Raw genomic sequence first — 20,616 nt, 5'->3', positions numbered from 1 at the left:
ACACTAATTGGAATTTTGGCTCGCAGCGGAACGCCTGAAAGAAGGACGAGAGGTCTCAAACATTACGACCCGTGAGGGTGTGGGGTAGAACACACAGTGCACGCCATCTGGTATCTGCAGCAGCCAGGCATTCAGAAAAGTTGTACCTTTCTAATATAAAACTTATTTGCACTCTTTTTACTTGTTTGTGAATAATAATAATAATAATAATAACTTAAGTCAAATCTAACATTTAAAAAAGTCAAGTGCTAAAACTAAAACTAAAACTAAAACTAAAACTAAATAAACTAAAAAAACTCACGAACGCACAGAATTCGTTTCTGCAGCAGCTGACGCGGCAGAACAACCACCCTGCTCTTCCACCCAACGCATGTTGTGCTTACCGTGCTTACTGCCCAAGGCAAGCGCGGTAAGACGTTGCCATAAGGTATTAATCCAATTCATAATAATACGTTTGGGAAAGTCAAATCTCCCTGCCATAGAGTTATAATATCTGCCGCGGATCGATTGAATAGTCTCACGTAATATAGTATTCAATGTGCAAACTTCTCAGTCTATATCGTTGCCGAAAAGGCAGAGCTACAAGCTCACAACGCGATGCAACCAGGTGTGATGTGAGCTTGTAGATTGGCTATTTTTGGTGCGTGACACCGTCGTACGACGATGTATACATTACGCTTTTAAAGTGACGGTACACAATGAACAGTTCCCTCTGTCTGTTAGAAAGGTACTGTATAAGGCCCTAGTAAAATGTAGTGCAGGTTGTAGGTTGGTTAAAATAAAGAGAAGATTATTAAAAAAGAATAAGAAAATATATATTCTGTTTCTCTCTCTGTGTGTGTGTGTGTGTGTGTGTGTGTGTGTGTGTGTGTGTGTGTGTGTGTGTGTGTGTGTGTGTGTGTGTGTGAATGTAGCGTGTGAACAAGTAAGAAGAAAACAAAAACAATCTTAACCCATGGTGCATGAATGCCCCACCACTATTGTGTCGGGTGGGTCCATCATAGATCTACGATGAACCCACCCGACACAATAGTGGTGGTCCCCAGGCTGCTCCTAGTCAGAATGGTGGTCCCTGGGTCAAAACCAGTTGAAAACCCCTGCTATGGCATCTCTTTTCTGGGCATGTCATAATAGGCTTAAAACTCCGACCCAAATTTGGCGAATAATATCCATCAAAAATAGCAAAAATAGCGGACCAACTAAATAATAGGGTTTAACTGTTTATGCTGTGAGGTTTTGCCCTGTGTAATAGAGCCCCTATCTGGAGACATAGAGGCATACAGGTACATGAAATATGCATTAAGAATTGCTGCTGATAGGAGCGCGCAGCACTTTGATCTGTCCGTCTGTCTGTCTGTCTGTCTGTCTGTCTGTACTGTAGGTACTGGTTCCTTGTTAGTTTGTTCTGCTCCAGTGTCTCAGATTGGTAAACAGCATCATCATCTGTGCTCCGCATGGGAATCAGCCCGTGTGCCTCTGCTCAGCCCTGTCTGCTCAGATTAAATCCCGAGCAGGTCAAGGTCAGACACGTTACAGCAATGGCAGCCTGGTAATAAGCACATGTCTGAAGATTTCTCGAGCCCTAAATTAATTCCTAGTGTGCGATGCAGAAACGGTCGAGAGACAGAGGAGCGGAGAACGTGAGAGTGAGAGCGTGAGAGACCCCCTTTTTGAGATGGTGGTGGTCTTTCCGCATCCAAGGCGGGCAGCGGTGGCCTAAGGGTTAGAGGAGCGTCCTTTTTACCGAAAGGTTGCCACCACCACCACCAGCACCTCAGTAAGTGGCCTATGTCATTCCTTTCTTTCTAAGGTTATACACCTCTAAATAACCAAGGTCCATCGTCTCATATGGGTCTACATTTTCCTTTTTATTTAGAATCACAAATATAACTGCACTGTAGTGAATAATTCATTTTCTTCAATAGCATTTCATGATTTACGTCCTTTGAACCAATGATTATGAAACAAAACAATGACTCAAAGCTATTGTTGCACAAAGCAAGTATAAAGCAACATAACAGGACAAAGTGATAATTTCCAGTCAAAAGAAAAATGTATGAAAATAAAACAAATAGCAAAGGTTTTGACACTGAAAAGTACCACCCCGGGCTGATACCAACCTAACGCTCGTGGCCGTCCCATCATCTCTGCACATGTGAATGTGCCAATCAGTGTCAATGGATAATTAACGAGAGCATTAGAGTGGAGGACACAAGCAATCAGTGTCCTCCGAGTTCACCGTGCCGCCACACCTAAATAAGGCATTAGGCCTTGTTGTGATCCTACTTCAGAGGAAATACGTTTTGCCGACGCCGCGGAGAACACCGGCGGCCAAGCTTCAGGACAAATTCTTTTTTTAAGCAGAGCATGATGTTGATATAACAGAAAGGACAAGACTATGCATTTGCCATTAGGACTTATATAGGACTCGCTCCGCTTTATTTCTTGTTGTTCTCATGAATGGTAATGGCCTCATATCCCCCCGGTAGGCCAGGGTTGGTAGACGCTGGAAATTACAAGTCTCTAGTCAATTTTGAGTTTTAGAGGTGAGATAAAAGTGCATTCATTAGCGAGGGCAGACTGGCTGTGGATCATGAATAAATTAGTGCTGTGTCGTTATATGCAAACGAGAAGGTGATAGTTTCAGTTGGAAAATCCAATGGTCTGTGTTCAAAGCACAAAGGATGTAATGCATGTTCGGTATGTTTCTGGTCCATAGTTGTAACTGACTCTCCTGTTTTAAATAAGGTATTTTGTTGTCCCTATTTTGTACTTACATTTAGAGTAGACAAGAGCTGGCGCCTCTTTATAGGTAGCAGTATGATGGCCTGATCAGCCTGAGTTCTCTGTGTATGAATACAATGTCTGTCTGTAAATATTTAGGACAAATATGAATGTATTGTATTTTGTATATGGGTGTTTGTTATATCTTATACAATGGATATATACTTTGAGACTTTGCACATATCACTTGTGTCAATGTCACCTGATCGGTGACAGTGATTGGGACTGATGGTTGATGGGCCACAGGTGTGGTACATCACATGCGCCCCGAAACGTCACCTGAGTAAAAGTAAAGAAACTTGGGAGTTCTTATAATGCATGTTCGGTATGACTACTGCCTTGCCTCCTTTTCTCTCAGGCCTCATGCACACGTATCAAACACCAATCAAGCAAATGTTTGGTCGTTTTTTTGTTTTTTTTGGGCCACCACAATGCTTTTCCAACGGGAGTCACATGGTTTGACCAGACATTTTTGTTTGATCAGGGGGGAGGGGCAGAACACCACCAGCAATCGGCAATCAAACACAAATGTTTGATCAAACCATGTGACTCCCATTGGAAAAGCATTGTGGTGGCCCAAAGAAACGACAAAACGTTTGCTTGATTGGTGTGAATGAGGGGGTGCATACTTAGTTTAGACTAGTCATTGGTTAGACAAGGGTTAAGGTTAGGTTTAGGTGTGCTGCCCCGTGCGAGGTTAGGTTTAGGGTGAGGGTTTGAGATAGGTTGTAGATTTAGGACTAATGACTGGTCTAACCAATGACTAGTCCAAACCAAAAACTGTCTAAACTAAGTACTGCACCCGTGAATGAGGCCTCAGTAGTTTCCACAATAGCTCATGTATTCTTTCCTGAAAGTTAATTCCCCATTATAATGATATTCTTCATCAAAGTATACACTGACACCACGCTAGACAGGAACGCCCACAAATGTCACATCCGGTTTTTAGCCCGGGGTAAGAATTTTCTATGGCTGCCAATGCAACTTGGTCCAATCCTTAATCACATACGGACAAACATCTATGCCGAGAATATCTAACTTGCGGAGGTAGCGTGCCTTGTCCACGGGGCAACAGATCTTTCAACGTATGGCATTGCAAATACGTTTTGATAATCGCTACTCTGCGCAATATTGTTTTGGAAATGCCGCAAATCGCATTGCAGTGAACGAGAGCAAATCACAACTTCCCCAAGGGGGTGGGCGGAGTCACAGCTTAACGGTCTGAATACGCGCCGTGGTGTCAGTGTGTAGATTTTCAAACGAGGACATTCCAATAATAATCTCTCACACGCTACACTACACAATGGTTTAGTTTCAGTTAACTGATATTTAAAGGTATGCAAAATAACTTTATGTGCCCAGTTACACTAGGGATAGATATTAGATAAGTAGCCTAATCTATATTTATAGAAGTAGCGTCCCAGTGAATGTCTTCCAAAGTTCTTCACAACAACAGCAACATAAATTATAGCTGCTGCTACACAACAAAGGTCGAGGTCAAACAATTTGAGAACTGGCTCCAGCCTCCAGGGACGGCTAGGGGGGATTTAGCGCCCTCTGGTGGAGGCTTAGCCCCCCTAAGCCCCCTCCCCCCCCAACATAAACATAAACCAACATTAATTAACCCCCACTCTTATAGCCAGCCCCTCTACAGTCCCCACAGTCACAATGTTCTGGAGCCGTCGGTGCATGTAAACACTGTGGGCCACCCCTTAACAGTAACCCCTTGGCCCTAAACTTAAAGTAATTTTTGAAAAATCTTTTTAAATAGTTAAAATAGCTGCGACACAACGTGTCGATGTAGATCGGCTAGTTGAACCATTTTTAAATGTTTTTTTTCAAAATTGTAAAAAATGGCAAATATGTTTAGGGATAAGGGGTAATGGGTGGCGCAAAATAGGGCCCTGTGTATGCATGCGTGCATGCATTAATGCAGGGACATTGGCCTGCTGAGACAAAATGACTGATTGTCTTCCAAGCAGATGTGTTGAGTTGGAGCCAGTGAGTCCCCAGAGGTGTTCAGCGGTGGCAGCAGTGAACCGTTTGTTGACTTTCCATCATAGGCTGAGCGTAAAAGCCTCACACATGCTTAGACATATACAACGGTGTACGGCGACAAAGAAATGCATATATACAAGCTCACGACGAGTCACAATGCAACCTACTGCAGATCTACTTGTAGGTACAGGAGTATAGCTAGGGTAACGCTTAATTTGTATGATAGTGAAGCGTGCCAAAAAAAAAGCCGATCTACAAGCTCATAATGCGTCACAGGTGAGACGACCATTTTTTTGGCTATTTTTCAGCGTGCAACGCCCTCATACGATGAAGTGTAAATCAGGCTTTAAATGAGGCAAAGCTGTCTGAAGTCAACCTCACACAAGCAACAAATCAAAAGATCTGCACCAATAGTGTGTCACCGCGGTGCATAGAGCTCCCACAGGGCCACGGACACACCGTTTTATTATCAAGACACGCGTGCACCACGGAGCCATGCCGTCACACATTTATCTTAGAGCAATGGGAGGTCATGGACCCTGGGCTTACACAGCGCTGTAGATTACACCCACACACACACACACACAGGGCACGCAATACGATGCATGATACACATGCACCCACATGATAAACACACACAGATATGCAGTACACGTCATGACTGACAAGCACGCGCACGCACGCACGCACGACGCATGCACGTGCACACACGCACATGCACGCGTGCGCACACGAACAGATGCACGTGCACAGCTCTGGGGCTGAACTAACTCATGAAAACAAACAGCCTCTGCTGATGGCCATATAAATATAATGACACCCTGTTGGGTTACTGTGACAGTAATGGCTCTCTGTGCAACACTGCGATATTAAACAGCCAGCCCATGCAATGGTTTCAGTGAGGGAATGTTCTACCAGACCCCATGCAGCACTAGCTAAACATTTTGGAGGACCAGTTTGCATTATTTAAAAAGGGATGCAGTTCATCCGAGGGTTTTGAATGAATTAGTCTTTTGGATATACAAATGTTTTTGCTTAGCCCATTGAGACCTAGATGTCTTCTAGACAGTTTTCAGGAAAAACCCATGTTTCTATATCAGTGGTTCTCAAACTATTTCATGTAAAGGACCCCAAAAAGGTTTATGTAATTGGCCGCCGACCACCATCTGAATAAGTTGTATACCAGGAACCCCCCAGAAGCAAAGATACGAGTTAAAAATCACACCCGTGGGAACTGAGTGGTGCAATGCCCCTCTATTGGTTCTCTGTATCGTTCCAATTTGTATCGTTCCAATTTCTTCTCTGTATCGTTCCAATTTAATTCTCTATCTCTGTTTCTGGCACAACAGCGTCACTTTTCCCCCTACTGGTACTCTAAACATAGTAACATAGTCCCATAGTGACATTGCTGTTCCTTGGAGTGGTTGCACCACTCAAGAATGTTTGCTGTGAAAGAATATATATATTCAAAGATTTGCACACGCTTTCATGATTTAGCACATCTACAAGCTTGTATATTTGCTATTTTTCAATAGCTAAAGTTTGAAATAATGTTTAAAGCGGTTAAAGTTCATATGGGTTACGTTTCATCATGTAGGAATAAGGACAACATAGCTTATACTAATTATAGCCTGGAACTCACCTATGCTTTTTATGGCATAGGCAGCTCCCGGCAGGATCCGCGCGCAGCTGCGCGACATGAGACTAATTACTTAGAGCGACAGAGAGAGAGAGGAGCGTGTGGGTGTGTGTACATGTGTGCGTGTGTATGTCAATTTTACAAAGGTGCAGACAATCAGAAATCAGCAGAGAGTGAGCAATGTTTGCGCTACTCTATGCCGAATTGAAGTGGACTCAGACCCAGACTTTTTTTTTTCTCCCTGGAAATAAAAACGTCTGGGTTTCCGAGGCTAATACTAATAAGACATCCTCATCCTCACATAAATGTGGTATTCCTAAGCAATATTACACGTGAGGGTGTTCTTTAATGCACGCCTGCGGCACCGTATAAGTGAAATGATCGATAGTTAGGGTTCACAAGGTTAAGAGCTGGTTCAGATGGATGAGAGAATGTTATAGCACTGCCCTCATGGTGATTCCACTCAGCAGGTCCGCTTACAATTACAAACAAATAGAAATAAAAACACATTTGTCTCTCTCTCTCTCTCTCTCTGTATTTCAGCCGAAGTTATCCTGGGATCGACCCACACAGACCCCGGACGCGGCAACGTCCACCACGCAACCCATCTTTCACCAGAAAATCTAAGATTTACAATCCCGGAAATATTTGCATTTTGGCGTACCGGGGGTACGCTCCTAAACAATCCTCTGGAGACACAAAAGAGGAATTACTGTATAAAAGCCACTTGAATGATATGTATGGTAATTGCCGCCAGTGTAAAATACAGGTGGTAAAAAGGTAGCTGTAAATAAGCTGCTTTTAATGACAATCTGAGCTCATGCACTCAACTGATCCCCTGGAAGGCTTTCACCTTGTGTAGTTCTTAAATTGAACACTGTCATTCATCTCTCCAAAAGCCTCTCTTGACTCTCGTGTGTGTGTGTGTGTGTGTGTGTGTGTGTGTGTGTGTGTGTGTGTGTGTGTGTGTGTGTGTGCGCGCGTGTGTGTGTGTGTTCTCCCATACAGTACATCATAGTGCAGTCAGGTCACAAACAATAATAATCTCCAATGTAATCTGTCCATGATCCTCCCTTCATGGATCAAAAGACCTTCACATGTATCAAAGTCACAGCTCGGCTCCCATTCATTCACTAAAGGTGCAGTAAATGTGCTGTCAAAACAAATGGTAAATAGCTCCATATTCGCATAGCAATCATTGCTTGCTTGTTTGTCCAGTAACAGCTGGGGTCTCCCCGCCAGTGTTAATTTGACTTAAGACCATTGAGTAAAACACTAAAAGACTAAGATTTATTTAGATTTATTTATTCGACAGAGCCAGCAGAGTCAAGAAAACTGAAGCACGTGACAGGATCGGGTTTCCTTTGGAAATAAAACAACAGAGGAGAGTCAGTAGAAACTGACAGAGAAAAGTAGGAGGAGGGAAGGTGGCACGAAAGGGTACAGGAGAGGGAAAGACAGATTGAGCTAGAGACAGTGAGAGAGAGAGAGATAGAGAGAGAGAGAGAGAGAGGGGGGGGGGGTAGAGGAAGAGGAAAAATACTGAAGAGAGTGAGAGTGCGAGGAGGGAGGGAGAGAGAGAGAGAGAGAGAGAGAGAGAGAGAGAGAGAGAGAGAGAGAGAGAGAGAGAGATGACGGATCCGGGGGGAGACCTCGATGAGGCATCATTTGTATCTCAGCCTTCACCCCGTCGGCACGGAACTCAATCAGATTCCCCTCATTCTTGACTATGCATTAAGCAGGGACCTTGTTTCACTCCCTCAATTAAATGCCTGCCCACACATCATTAACAACTGTTTTGTCCACAGATCAATGAAGGTCTTGTTCATTAAAAGTCTCGTTGCTTCCTCCAGGATCCTGTGGCTTAGTTCAGTGGTTCTCAACCTTCTGTGAGCTCTGGACCACTACATCATGATCGCAAAACAGATTCACACCTTTGTTGTGTGTTTCTGTGAGTCACACACCGAAAATAGACGATCTACAAGCTCACAATGCATCATTATGTGACGCATTGTGAACGTATAGATCTAGATGTTTTAATGGACCACTGGTTGAGAAACAGAGAGGCTTACTTCACTATTGTAGCCGAGACGATGACAGTGGCTGCCGGGCAGAAATTCCTATTGCTGTTTCGTGCCTTTGAGTTTTTCTCTCTCTCTACTTTTTTTTCGTTCTATTCATGAAAGATGGAAGAGGAAGTCGGAAGGAAAAAAAGTGATTGAAAGCTCACTGAACATTAGTGCAGGATGTCTTTTGAAACAGCAGAGAGAAAGAGGGCTTATGGGAACCTATTAGCTGGAATGTATTATGACAGTATAACAGCTCCCAGCTTCAGTTCTTATAGTATGTCTTTCCATGAAGGTTGGTATTATAATTAAACATAACAAGGGACCGATCAACAAGGGCCTTAAAGGCGCAGTGAAACGGAAATGGTGAACAACATGAAAATGGTGTTTCCACATGAAACACCGGTCTGAAGTTTCTGAACCAATCAGAGTGTCGCATCCCTTCAGGCGATGGGACGGTACCTAGGGATGGTATGCGTATGCGTGGTATGTGTTTGTTTACAAATCAGACGGTCGCCCAGCACAACCAGTTTACTGTTATGTGGCTTATTTCTACCCTATAATGTTTTCAGAAACATATTTTAGCGTGATGATTAAGTTGAAACCGAGTAATACACTGTCTGAATGTTATCTTGAATGGAAATAAAAACGGAGTAATCTGTAATCAGAAGCAGCTGTGTTGCATGGATGCGCAGACATGGGGAATTAAACGGGTGAGCTTCATTTTTATTGGCTTTTATCGATGTGTATCTCTACACGTCATCACGCAGCACGTTTTCGTTTTAATAAATAAATAATACAATCGTTTTTATGGACCTTTGATATAAAAACTTTGGCATCCATTGTTAGGTATGCCCATATGATGACCACGGATATGGTCTAAAAGTGTGAAAAACGTCTTTTTAATTTCACTGCGCCTTTAAAAAGCAGCTTTTATGCAGTATTGGTAACTCTGAACTTTACATTTTTATCCCACAATGTTTGTAACCCATTTTTTTCACCACCGACTGTGGTAGCTGTCCACTTTTATTCTGCATTTTTCCCCAGAGACATTTTCCCCCTAAATCATAGTTCTATCTAGCTCTGGTCCATAGCTCTAATGCGTGCCTTAGAGCTATGTTACTTTCAACTTCCGCCGCTCGCATGAATGCAGACCAGCCTCTACTCTTTAGTGTAAATAAAAAGAACCAAAACAAAGGCGGGTTGTGTCAATAGAAAGACTATTGGGGGGGGGGGCTCAGAGTGCGTTCACTAAGGAAAGTAGGCTTTCTATTGACACAACCCGTGTTTGTATTGGTGAGTAGGTCAAACGTTCGTGAGATTTCCACTAAAGAGGAGAGGCTGGTCTGATTTCGATTTGAGATTTAATAGGGAAAGTCCCATAGCCTTAATGCAGGAAAGACATTCGCAGAATCGAAGCATTAATGCTATGGACCAGAGCTAAGTTCTATCCATTGTGAAGCAGCAACAGCAGCAGCCATACAGCCGACACGTAAAGCAATGCTATAGTATACACCATCAATATGCACCCCCTCATGTCTGCACGGCGGTGTGGAATAAAATCCGTCACCGTCAGTGTCTGCCACAACAGCCAACGTCTACAACCACTGCGTGGTGTTTACAGATGCAAAAAACAAAGTAGCTGCCTGTTTCTCCTTGAAGGCCCTGGCGATCAATAGGAGCAACGGGGAGCAGGATTTAGTGTGCAGTCTGCCTGCCTGCCATCCGTAGCTAATATGTCTGTCTGCCTGCCTGCCAGCTGCCATACTGTAGCTAACATGAAATGATTAGACTGACGTGCGGAGCAAGCTCAAGCTTACACAATACACATATACAATACTCACACACCAGACACAAGAAAGAGCAAACAACAACACGCACACGCAAAATGATCAATGTGCACTTGATACACTCGTGTCTCACGCCTCCTTCCATCTGCACACAGGATCTCTGGAGATGGGTAACAGGGTTTGAACACACAACAGCATCATATTGGACTTTTGTTTTTTTATTGAGCTTATTGGGTTAGGCCATCTGAAACTGTTATATCAGAATCACTGTATCAAATCACATCACTGCAGTGCAGCGCTGTGGGTATAGGAGTTATCTGTGACGGCCGTTATGAGCCCGCAATGCTGTTTCACGGCCATTTCTAGGGAAACTGGGAATTCAGCAAATTCTAAAATACCATAACCTATTATACAATTTGCCCCACAGCAGCGGCACCGAGGGAATGCCAAAATGTTTCGAGAACTAGGGTTGGGCTCAACAACACACCGAACACTGAAATTGGTTCTTCAGAGAGATGTCATAGCTAGAAGAAAAACAAAATTGAATGAAAGTCGCTTTCAGATCAATTTATTTGAATGGCGCACACTTCATCAATAAGTGTCTCCCAGGGGTTTATGTTATGTATCTGTTCCTTTTTTCCCCTCCACACCAAATCTCTTCATTGAAAATAGCGGGTCTATGTTGTGACGCGTTGTGAGCTTGTAAATCTACTATTTTTGGTGAATGGTTGCCTATTAAGAACGATCATTTGTCTGTGTGAATGATACACTTTGACTATTCTCTGTCACATGCTTTTTCGTTGCAATGCAATGTTGTTTTTCTTAAGCTGTGTTTAAGTTAAATAAAACCATTCAGTAAAGTCCAATCAAGATGGATAGTTATGCTGAATGTATAAAACTCAAAATGAATTGACCTGTCACGTCAACTCTTTGCAATGTTTCAGTTAATCCATTTTCTAATACCCATAAGCTCCTTTATTTACAGTATTGCAAGTTTTCTTTCCACAAAGGTCAGCCGGAGAATGTTATATTGAATTAGTTGCCCATTATATTATTCATGAAGAAACCCAGGAGTACAACAATCCAGTGGGTCTGAATCTCACGTAACGATACAGCAATACGCTATTATAACTTCTGCACATTGTTACTGTATTTGCTTTTATTAGCCTACATATACAGCATACACAACGTCAAACAAATAACAGCCTCCCCATTTTGGCTCATAATTGCATTCTCTGCTAGTAAATATCTTTCATTGTGGCTATTTCAATTGTTGCTTACAGCTCCCAAAGCAACCATATGGTCCATATAGCACAACAACTGAACGACCCTGATACCAGCCGAGCAACAATAATGAACCACTCTCTTCACTCCACAATGAACTAACATTATGGCTTTGTGACCAAAGCAGCGATATGAGAGACAAAAGAAACGTAAAAGAACATGTTGAATTGGAACCATTATTCATACATAGTGGTGGATAAAGTACTCAATTGTGAAAGTAAAAGTATCAATACTGTAGAACTACTTACTACAGTAAAAGTCCAGAATTCAAGTACCAAAAGCAGAAAGTACTCACTATGCATTATGTCCCATTTCAAGTTTTCAATAAAAATATTTTTAAAATAGCCAAAATGTATAAAGGGCTGAAGTGTTGTAATGTATGTTTTGTAATAATAAAAGCAACTAAAGTTTTCAAATAAATGTAATGGAGTAAAAGTACAATATTTGCTTCCGTTGTAGTAGTGTAGAAGTATAAGTATTGGAAATTGGAAATACTCAAGTAGAGTACAAATAACTCAAAATTGTACTAAAGTACAGTGCTTAAGTAAATGTACTTAGTTACTTTCCACCACTGTTTATCTTCATCTTTTTTATATGCAGACCACACAATTTTACAGACCATTTCATAGACCACATCCTTGTACTCAGTCCCTTGCTCATAAAATGCCGTAAAGTCATCTAATGACCTGCCTAGGCAGCGAGACAGATCACCAACACCCAGAAAATATTCACAATGAGAGAAAAAATCACACCTGTGTGAACCAAGTGGTGCAATTCCCCCCCCCCTCTCTCTCTCTCTCTCTCTCTCTCATTACAGACACAGCACTACCCCTCTCTCTGTTTCTGGCTCCCCCTACTGGTATAAATACGTAACATACTCGTGCTCAAAGACACACACACAGGTACACAGGTACACGGACAAAGCTGGATGTAGAAGTGGTTGCACCACTTAAAAATAATCTACCTCATATCCAGACCTTCACATCATTCCATTAGTTATGTGTTGTAAATGCACAGTAAATGAATAGCTAACAAGTTGAATGAATGCAAAAATTGGACAATAATAATAATCATCATCATCATCATCGAACAATCTTAAAATTAGTTCATCATAAATTCTAAGGCTCCCCTGCATAAATAAGGATACACACACGATTAAATAATTGTGGAAAATGGCAACTAAAATGAATCAGGAAATGTATCTGGAATGGAGCCGATGAGATCTGTGATGGGCACTTATCAGAAATGCATGAACTGCTAACTTGAGTAATGATTTGGCTGATCTAGAATCAGATTACAACACAATTTAGGGAACTTGGGAGGAAGGTGCACTGTGAAGATGGATCTGTGCTATAAGCATTTGTTTTGGAAAGGAATGTGTCCTTTTTATTTGCGATATAAGGTTTCATTTGCTTGTGGCTCGGGACAAGGCATCAATCACAAACTCCATCTTAATGCATGTCAAAGTGTCGTTGAGCACTTAACCCCTAATTGCTCCCGATGAGCAGGTCGGTGCTTTGCATGGTTTGATTGTGAAGTGCTTTGGAGCACGAGTAAGGTGCTGTATGAATGCACCATTTATAAAGTAGCATATCACTGCCCTCTACTGTAGAATGGCATTTAAAGAGCAATTATAATTATTGGGATTTTCGGATTCATTTTGGATCTCCTCTCGGACATGCACAAGCTCGCGGTTCTGTAATATCTTGAAACCAATGGGATCGCACGCACGCACGCACACACACGCACACGCACACACACACGCACACACACACACACACACACACACACACACACAGGAATACCTATTGAAACCATACAAGAGTGCTATATAGTTCACACAGCAATATGCACTATGTACAGTACACATCTGCACCACATAGGCACATACACGTGTTCACACATCAGTTTGAGCTTACACACTCAGACAACCATGACATGCACTGTGTTCAAACTTTTTGAAGTAGAATTTGGCAAAGCTTCTGAAAGTCCATTTCAAACTCAACCATGCAGCTCAGACTCTTATTTTCATTTAGAGGAGCAAATCCCAATCATTTATTTTCTTAAGTGCATCTAAAGTGTATATACACTTTAAATGCAGTTTGGATTTTGTATTTAAATTCAAATATATATTTTTTCCATGTCGTTTGTTCTGCTTCACAACAGGCCAAACATGGGTCGTGAGTACTTGTAGATGGGCTATTTTTGTTATTCATTGCTTTCAAATTGGTCGTCCTCCTCCACCCCAACCTCCTCCTTCCTCCTCGATTCTCGCTCTTCTTCCTTCTGTCTCTATTTCTCTAGGAATCCAGCGGGGATAATGACGGAGTAGAGACGACCGAGTGCTCCCCGAGTAGAGCAAAGATGGCCGACAGCTCCAGAGACTTCACCCCACCCTGAGCCTCACCCTAACCTTGGGTTCCTCGTCCCATTCCACTTTCATCTTCAATAAAATGTCAAACTTAGGTAGTCTCTACTCCTGAACCTACGTTGACCACAACTACACTTTGAATATAAGGTTTGTTGTCCAATTTAATTCCATTTTACTGTCATTAACACAATGCACAGGCAGTGAAGGTTCACCTAATGGTGAAAGGGGAGGGAAAAGTCATAAATAGCATAAAATAAGTCAGATAAAAACACAATATAAATATATATTCAAACTTGCATCGAATGAAGTAGTATTCATATAGGAGGTATATTTCAAATAGAGCTGTGCAAAAGGCTTTGAAAATTAAAGTGAAGAGAGGGGTATACATTTACATACTTTGTACACATTTTCCATTTTAAAATTCTAAAATTCTACTGTTGTTAGGGTTAATGTACTGGCCATTCATTCACAATAATCAGTAAAATGTCGAATGAAGAATACTTCATAATGATAACTTTAGTGAGATGAGGTGGGTGAAGACCCAGAACCAAGACAAAGAAGCTACAGTAAATAATTACAACCATTATGAAATGTCTCTATCGCTACATGCAATAATGTTCACCTTTGTGTTCAACAACGGCAACATTTGCAAAGAAAACAAAACGAAAAAGCAGCACATCTCAACATTCTACGTTCCAAATAATGTATACTATTGTATAATGTATTACTGCTGAAGCACAAGCTCTTTTGCTAACTGGCCACATGGGACAACTCTCTTATCTAACATCAACCGTCAGATGCCAACCTGACCTGTAGCACACACAGGTCATTGTTGTTGTTGCCGTTACCGACTGACAGAGCGTGCGACATGTGGCTTATGTTGTGCTGAACATACTGTACCAGCTGTGTGCCACATTTATGCATGTGTGTGGCAGGGCCTGGTGTGCACATATGCGTGCACTAGCATGTCTGGCGCAGATCTGTGCCTGAGGATTTAATGCCTCATCCTGGATTGGTAGTAGGTAGTGGTACGAATGACATACTTTTCCCTATACTGTACTGTTCCTCTCTGAACTCCAGGGTAAAACAACAAATCACTGCGGCATCCTCGTTTTGTACGTCTCTTCAACAGCTCTGATGCGTGCCGGCGCAGTACCTTTGTGCTGTTTCATGACAAATGCTGTTGCTGCACTCTGGGATGGCGGGTAAAAAAAATGAAGAAATGTATTCTCCCCCCCGTCTATAAAATGAACAATGGCAGGTTTATGGTTCAGTGGTAAAGCAGCTTCCTTAGACCGAGATAATAGGAAATGCACAAAACACTCAATAAAAGGTATTCTTTAGCGCGGCGCATTCGCTTCACACAACTTAGGGAGGGAATCAACTGAAGGTGTTGTCATAAAACTTGCTATTGCAGACGTAAGGGACTTATAAGTGATTGAAGGGTTTGTGTGAAAGCTATTAACATTTAACTGCCGGTTTAAATATTGTAAATGGAAAGTAATTTTTTTAAATAAAATGTGGATTTCGGCTGCAAGTTTCAAATGCAGAAGGTTGTGATAATCGATTGCTGTGACGGCAAGAAATATTCACATCAATTTAAATAACAACAGAACTATGAATAGATTAGAGAAAAAAAGACAAATAACACCTGATGCTATTAAAACCTAATTATAATTTAACAGTAAATGTCATGACAGGAAAGTGATGATCTGACTAGAAGAATGAATGATATTCTGTATAATTAAGTCCTCCAATAAAAAAAAGACATCTCTGATGATTTATTCATCTCTACTTTTGAAATTGATCAACACAAATCAGATGCATGTTTCAAAGAAATAATAATTAAAAACGAAATGTAGGAAACAATGAATAAAGGGACCCATAAAAATGTGTCCGTGACACAAACATGGGTCCCGACCCACTGTTTAGGAACCAGTGATGTAGGTCATTCAGTACTCATACTTAAGACGGAGGCCCCAATTCTTACACACACACACACACACACACACACACACACACAAAATGCAACGCCATATATTCAATTACAACTGATGGCAGATGGTTCAACTAAATTCAAAGCCACATAATCTCCAAGATTGGATGCTTCAGATTAAGCCTGATATCTATAAAAACCAAAAACACCGGATAAAACTCATTAAGACAGACTAGGCTATATCTTGCGCCACCCCTTAACCCTTATCCCTAAAGTTATTTGCCATGTTTTACTACGGTAATTAAAAAAAAACCTTTTAAAATAGTTCAAATAGCCAATCTACAAGCTCACAACGTGTCGACGTAGATCGGCTAGTTGAACTATTTTAAAATTATTTTCAAAATAGTAAAAAGTGGCAAATAGGTTTAGGGATAAGGGATGAGGGGTGGCACAAGATGGAGCCCAGAGAGTGATATCCCAAAAACACAGGATGAGACTCAGTAAGACAGATATAAAGGAGAATTCCATACTAAAAGGCTTTCTTACCTTTCTTTGTAGTTGTTACGTCCCCACCAAAGATGTCCAGGTGTTATTTTGTGCAAAAGCTCCTTATTGGCTGTTTCCCCTACCATAAGCCCTAAATGAATTGCATTGAATTGAATGGGGCTATGGGGTGTTGTGCTAATTCGCTTATTTCCATCGCTCAAAATTATAATTTCTTTGTATATATCCTCTCTTCATAATGTAAATAATATCCCAAGCGGCACACTTTACTACTTCTTTCGATGGAAATAAGCGAACTAGCATAACACCCCATAGCCCCATTCAATTCCCATTCAATGCAATGCAATTCATTGAGGGCTTATGGTAGGGAAAATAGCCAATAAGGAGCTTTTGCACAAAATAACACCTGGACATCTTTGGTGGGGACGTAACAACTACAAAGAAAGGTAAGAAATATAAGAAAGCATTCTAGCATGGAATTCTCCTTTAAAACAAAATCTCTCTCTCTGTCCCAGGGAGAGAGGGGGGAGCAGAGCAGCTCGCAATTCATTTTCAATGGGAGTCCATGGGTTTCACAGAGCAGCTCTGCTCCATGGGGGCGGGAGGAGCTGCAGAACACACGTCACTCTAGCTACATTTAATCAACTCGCCATCTACTGAATTATTTTATTATGGTAATCAAGATTTGATTACCGCAAATGTAATACAACTGTTGCCTCGTGCATACAAATAGGCTAGTATGAATGTAACAGATTGATTCATGAAACAGGACCACAGCTGTGTATTTATCAAGCAAGTGATTTTTTTCTGAGGGGTTTACGGTCCAGTCATTTTAATAGCAGTCACACATTTAATAATGCCATATTATATCATTTACAAGGCAGTTATTTTCTCTAATAGACCTTACTCACTTGCTAGTAGTGGAACAAGTAATCAAATGTTTTACTTAAGTAAAAGTGTCAATACTGCAATATAGAAATAGTTAGGTAATGACACATTCCCCATGCCACACCCTTTAGAACAAAGATTGAATTGTGCAGAATGTCCCATTTCAAGTTTTCAAATATATAAAAATATTTTGGAAATAGCAGAAGCCCACAAGGTCTCACATCTCACATTGCGATACATTGTAAACTTGCAGATCTGCTATTGTCAAATGACTGAAATATACGTACATGTAGGGCAATGTATGTGATAATAATCTGAATCTATTAATGTTTTCAAATAAATGTAGTGGAGTAAAAGTACTGGAAGTTGGGAATACTTAAGTAAAGTTTAAAAAAAATTGCAATAAGTACAGTACCACTGGTTCCAAACGGTGACCATAACCGGTGGTTTTAGGGTCTGTCAACTACTTACAAACCACCAGAGTGAAGCTTTTATTGTTACTATTAAACCTGTAATTACAGAGCTTGTAAATAATATCACTGAGGGTTAAATTTCTACCTTCTTTTCTTTTCTATTTTCTTCCCCCAAGGATCAAAATGAGGTGAAAACACATCATTGACTTCATTTAAAGTGTTAATGCTAATGGATGGCAGACTAATGGTTATCTGACACCAGGCCTTAATGATCATCAAGAAAAGCGTTGAGCAAGCTTTGCCCTCAGTGCATCACCTACCCAGTATGTGCAGCGTCGCCGCTGGCGAGACTCCGCCAACTGACCTCGCTGTCACTCTGGAGGAGTAATGGCTGCCCGGGTCCCTCTGGGTCGCCTTCAGCGCGTCCTCCCACACGTTACTCCACTCCTCTCTCTCTGTCCGTCCGTCGGCCCGAGTCTCTCTCTTTTGTCACCCCCCTATTCAGACTCCTGGTGCCTGGAAAGTAAAGGAGAGAAAAAGGGACACAATTTGCTAATGGACCTGGGAGAAAATTGGTGCGGCCCACCCATCTCTAGTGGATGAAATAAGAGAAGAGAGATACAGCAGAGGGAGGAAAACTCTCATTCTGTGTCTGTGTGGAGAGAGAGAGAGAGAGGTTTTGAAGAAGCAGTCATTAGCTGTCTGCTTGATCTCAGGTGGAAAGAGCATGGAGGAATGGACGACTGGGCGGAGGAGGGTGGGGAGAGAAAGAGAAGAAGAAATCACTTTGTTCAGGTGAGAGAACAGAACACAGTCTTCATTTAATTACCTTCTTATCCCCCCTCCCCCCCATCCTCTTCTGCACCCCTCCAATTCCCTCGCTGTGCCTGCTTGCCTTCCCCGTCCCCCATGCCCCCTCCGCTTGTACGCTTGAGGGTAAGATTCCCCAGAGAGGGGCACCGTGTCCATTTAAACTCTACTAATTACCTTTCTAAAGGCGGTCTAATCTCACCATCTTCACCCTGGTTACAAAAGAGGAAACCTAGTGAACCCCAGCCACTTCCCACCACCACCACCACCGCCACTGCCACCACTCTACTGTATGTGCAGATTATACATAGAGTATTAAAAGGAGACTGATTAATGTCAGTGGAGGTTGCTCAGTGACGTTTTGAAGCACCCCAGAGGGACCGTCTATTTCCGCCTTTTTGGGGCGCATTTCCGCATTGGACCTCCAAATTCTGGAGGTCCAATGCGGAAGTGCAACCGAGTGCTCAATATTAAAGCCCAGCTGCTGCACAGGGTTTCCTCGTCATGAATCCACAGGTCCTTCCTCTTATACCACTAGGGCCCAGCGCTTCAACATTGGAGTGCCTAGCTGGACCCTTGAGATTATATCATGCCAGACATTCTGTCAGTGCTGTATCCCAGTCCCACTGCCATAAATTGTCAATTCAGAAGGCGCGCACAGCCGCACAAGCTTATCTTTCAATCTTGTTTTCTGTGAAGCTTATCTATGATCTTCACACACACACACACACACACACACACACACACACACACACACACACACACACACACACACAACATTAAACTACAACTCGTTTCTTTGTGTTCCGTGCAGGACGGCCAGGACCAGGTTCTGTACATGTTGCTAGAAAGGCAGTGGCCGAGTCCCTCTGCTGTCATTAAAGGCAACTGTTAGGCGTTATCACACGCCTTGTTAGTCATGTCTTTCTAACGACCCCAGTGTGTTATCTATAGAACTCAGGTGATTTCCATTAATTGGATAAGTGGCTGCGGTCGATAAGGAACAACTGACTGACTAGTGGAGAGACACCGGCTGCTACTACGCCCCTTGCCCCCGCGCTCAATCCAGAATTGACATAAACATTTGAACAACACTGCCGTGATCAAGTGAGCATGAGAAAGTGCCCTGAAGGCCAACGTGATTATTTCATCCTAAACAACAAAATACTTCCACCTTCAAACTGCCTGTCAATTCACTTGGCGCTCGAGTTGTTGTTGTTCATATGTGTGTGTTTTGTTGGTTTTGTATTGTTGATGGTATTTTTTTATTTGATACCATATACGGTCAGATTCCTTCCCCCTGTATCTCTCTATGTATATCCCTCCTCCTTTTCCTTTCCTAAGCTCTGCTCCATTTTGTCTTCACTTTGTGCTGTAGGTTTTTTTTTTTTTTAGGTTTATTTATTTAGCATGTAGTACAAAAAATAACATATCAAAGAAACAAAAATACAATGCAAGGAAAGGAAAAAGCCAGAAGGCTTATGTGGAATCCTTTCCTGAAGGAAGAGATCATTGGTTTAAAAGATTAAAAGTTCATAAAGAACAGTAAATAAATCTACAAGTTGTAGATAGATAGAATACTTTATTGGCAGTTTTACAGTAAGACTGGCAGTAAGAAAATTATAGAAAATTACATAATTAAAAAAAAAAACGCCAAATGGACACAAAAAAGCCTTTGCTTGTTTCCATTGTGGTCCACTTTTATAGATAGAAAAAAGTCAAAGGGGGGCAGTAAAGAAATAAAAACACAGACTGCACAAAAAACTGAAATAAACAATACAACAACAAACACACAAAAGAAAATATAACGCATCAAGGTAAAACATGTAATCTACAGAGAGGAAAAAATAAGATATTTCTTTAGATGTTTTTTTAATATTGGCAAGGATAATGAGGATTTAAGCATCTAGGGAGTTCCATAGATGAGGGCCTCTAAAAGTGTAGTGCTGGCATGCTTCCCACTGTGGGATTATCTCAGAGGGTAGCGTATTGATTACCTGTCACTCCCATGACAGTGCCTATGGCAATATCAATATCTCCAAATAAACAAATAAAGAAATGAGCGAGACAATGAGAAGTCCTCATGCAGTCCTTCATATTGGCTTATTACACGGCTTGGTTGAATGCTCTGAT

This window comes from Protomyctophum bolini (assembly GCF_963924005.1).
Source record: "Protomyctophum bolini genome assembly, chromosome: 2".
Lineage (NCBI taxonomy): Eukaryota > Metazoa > Chordata > Actinopteri > Myctophiformes > Myctophidae > Protomyctophum > Protomyctophum bolini.
The sequence above is the reverse complement of the archived record's forward strand: the minus strand, read 5'-3'. Positions refer to the sequence as shown.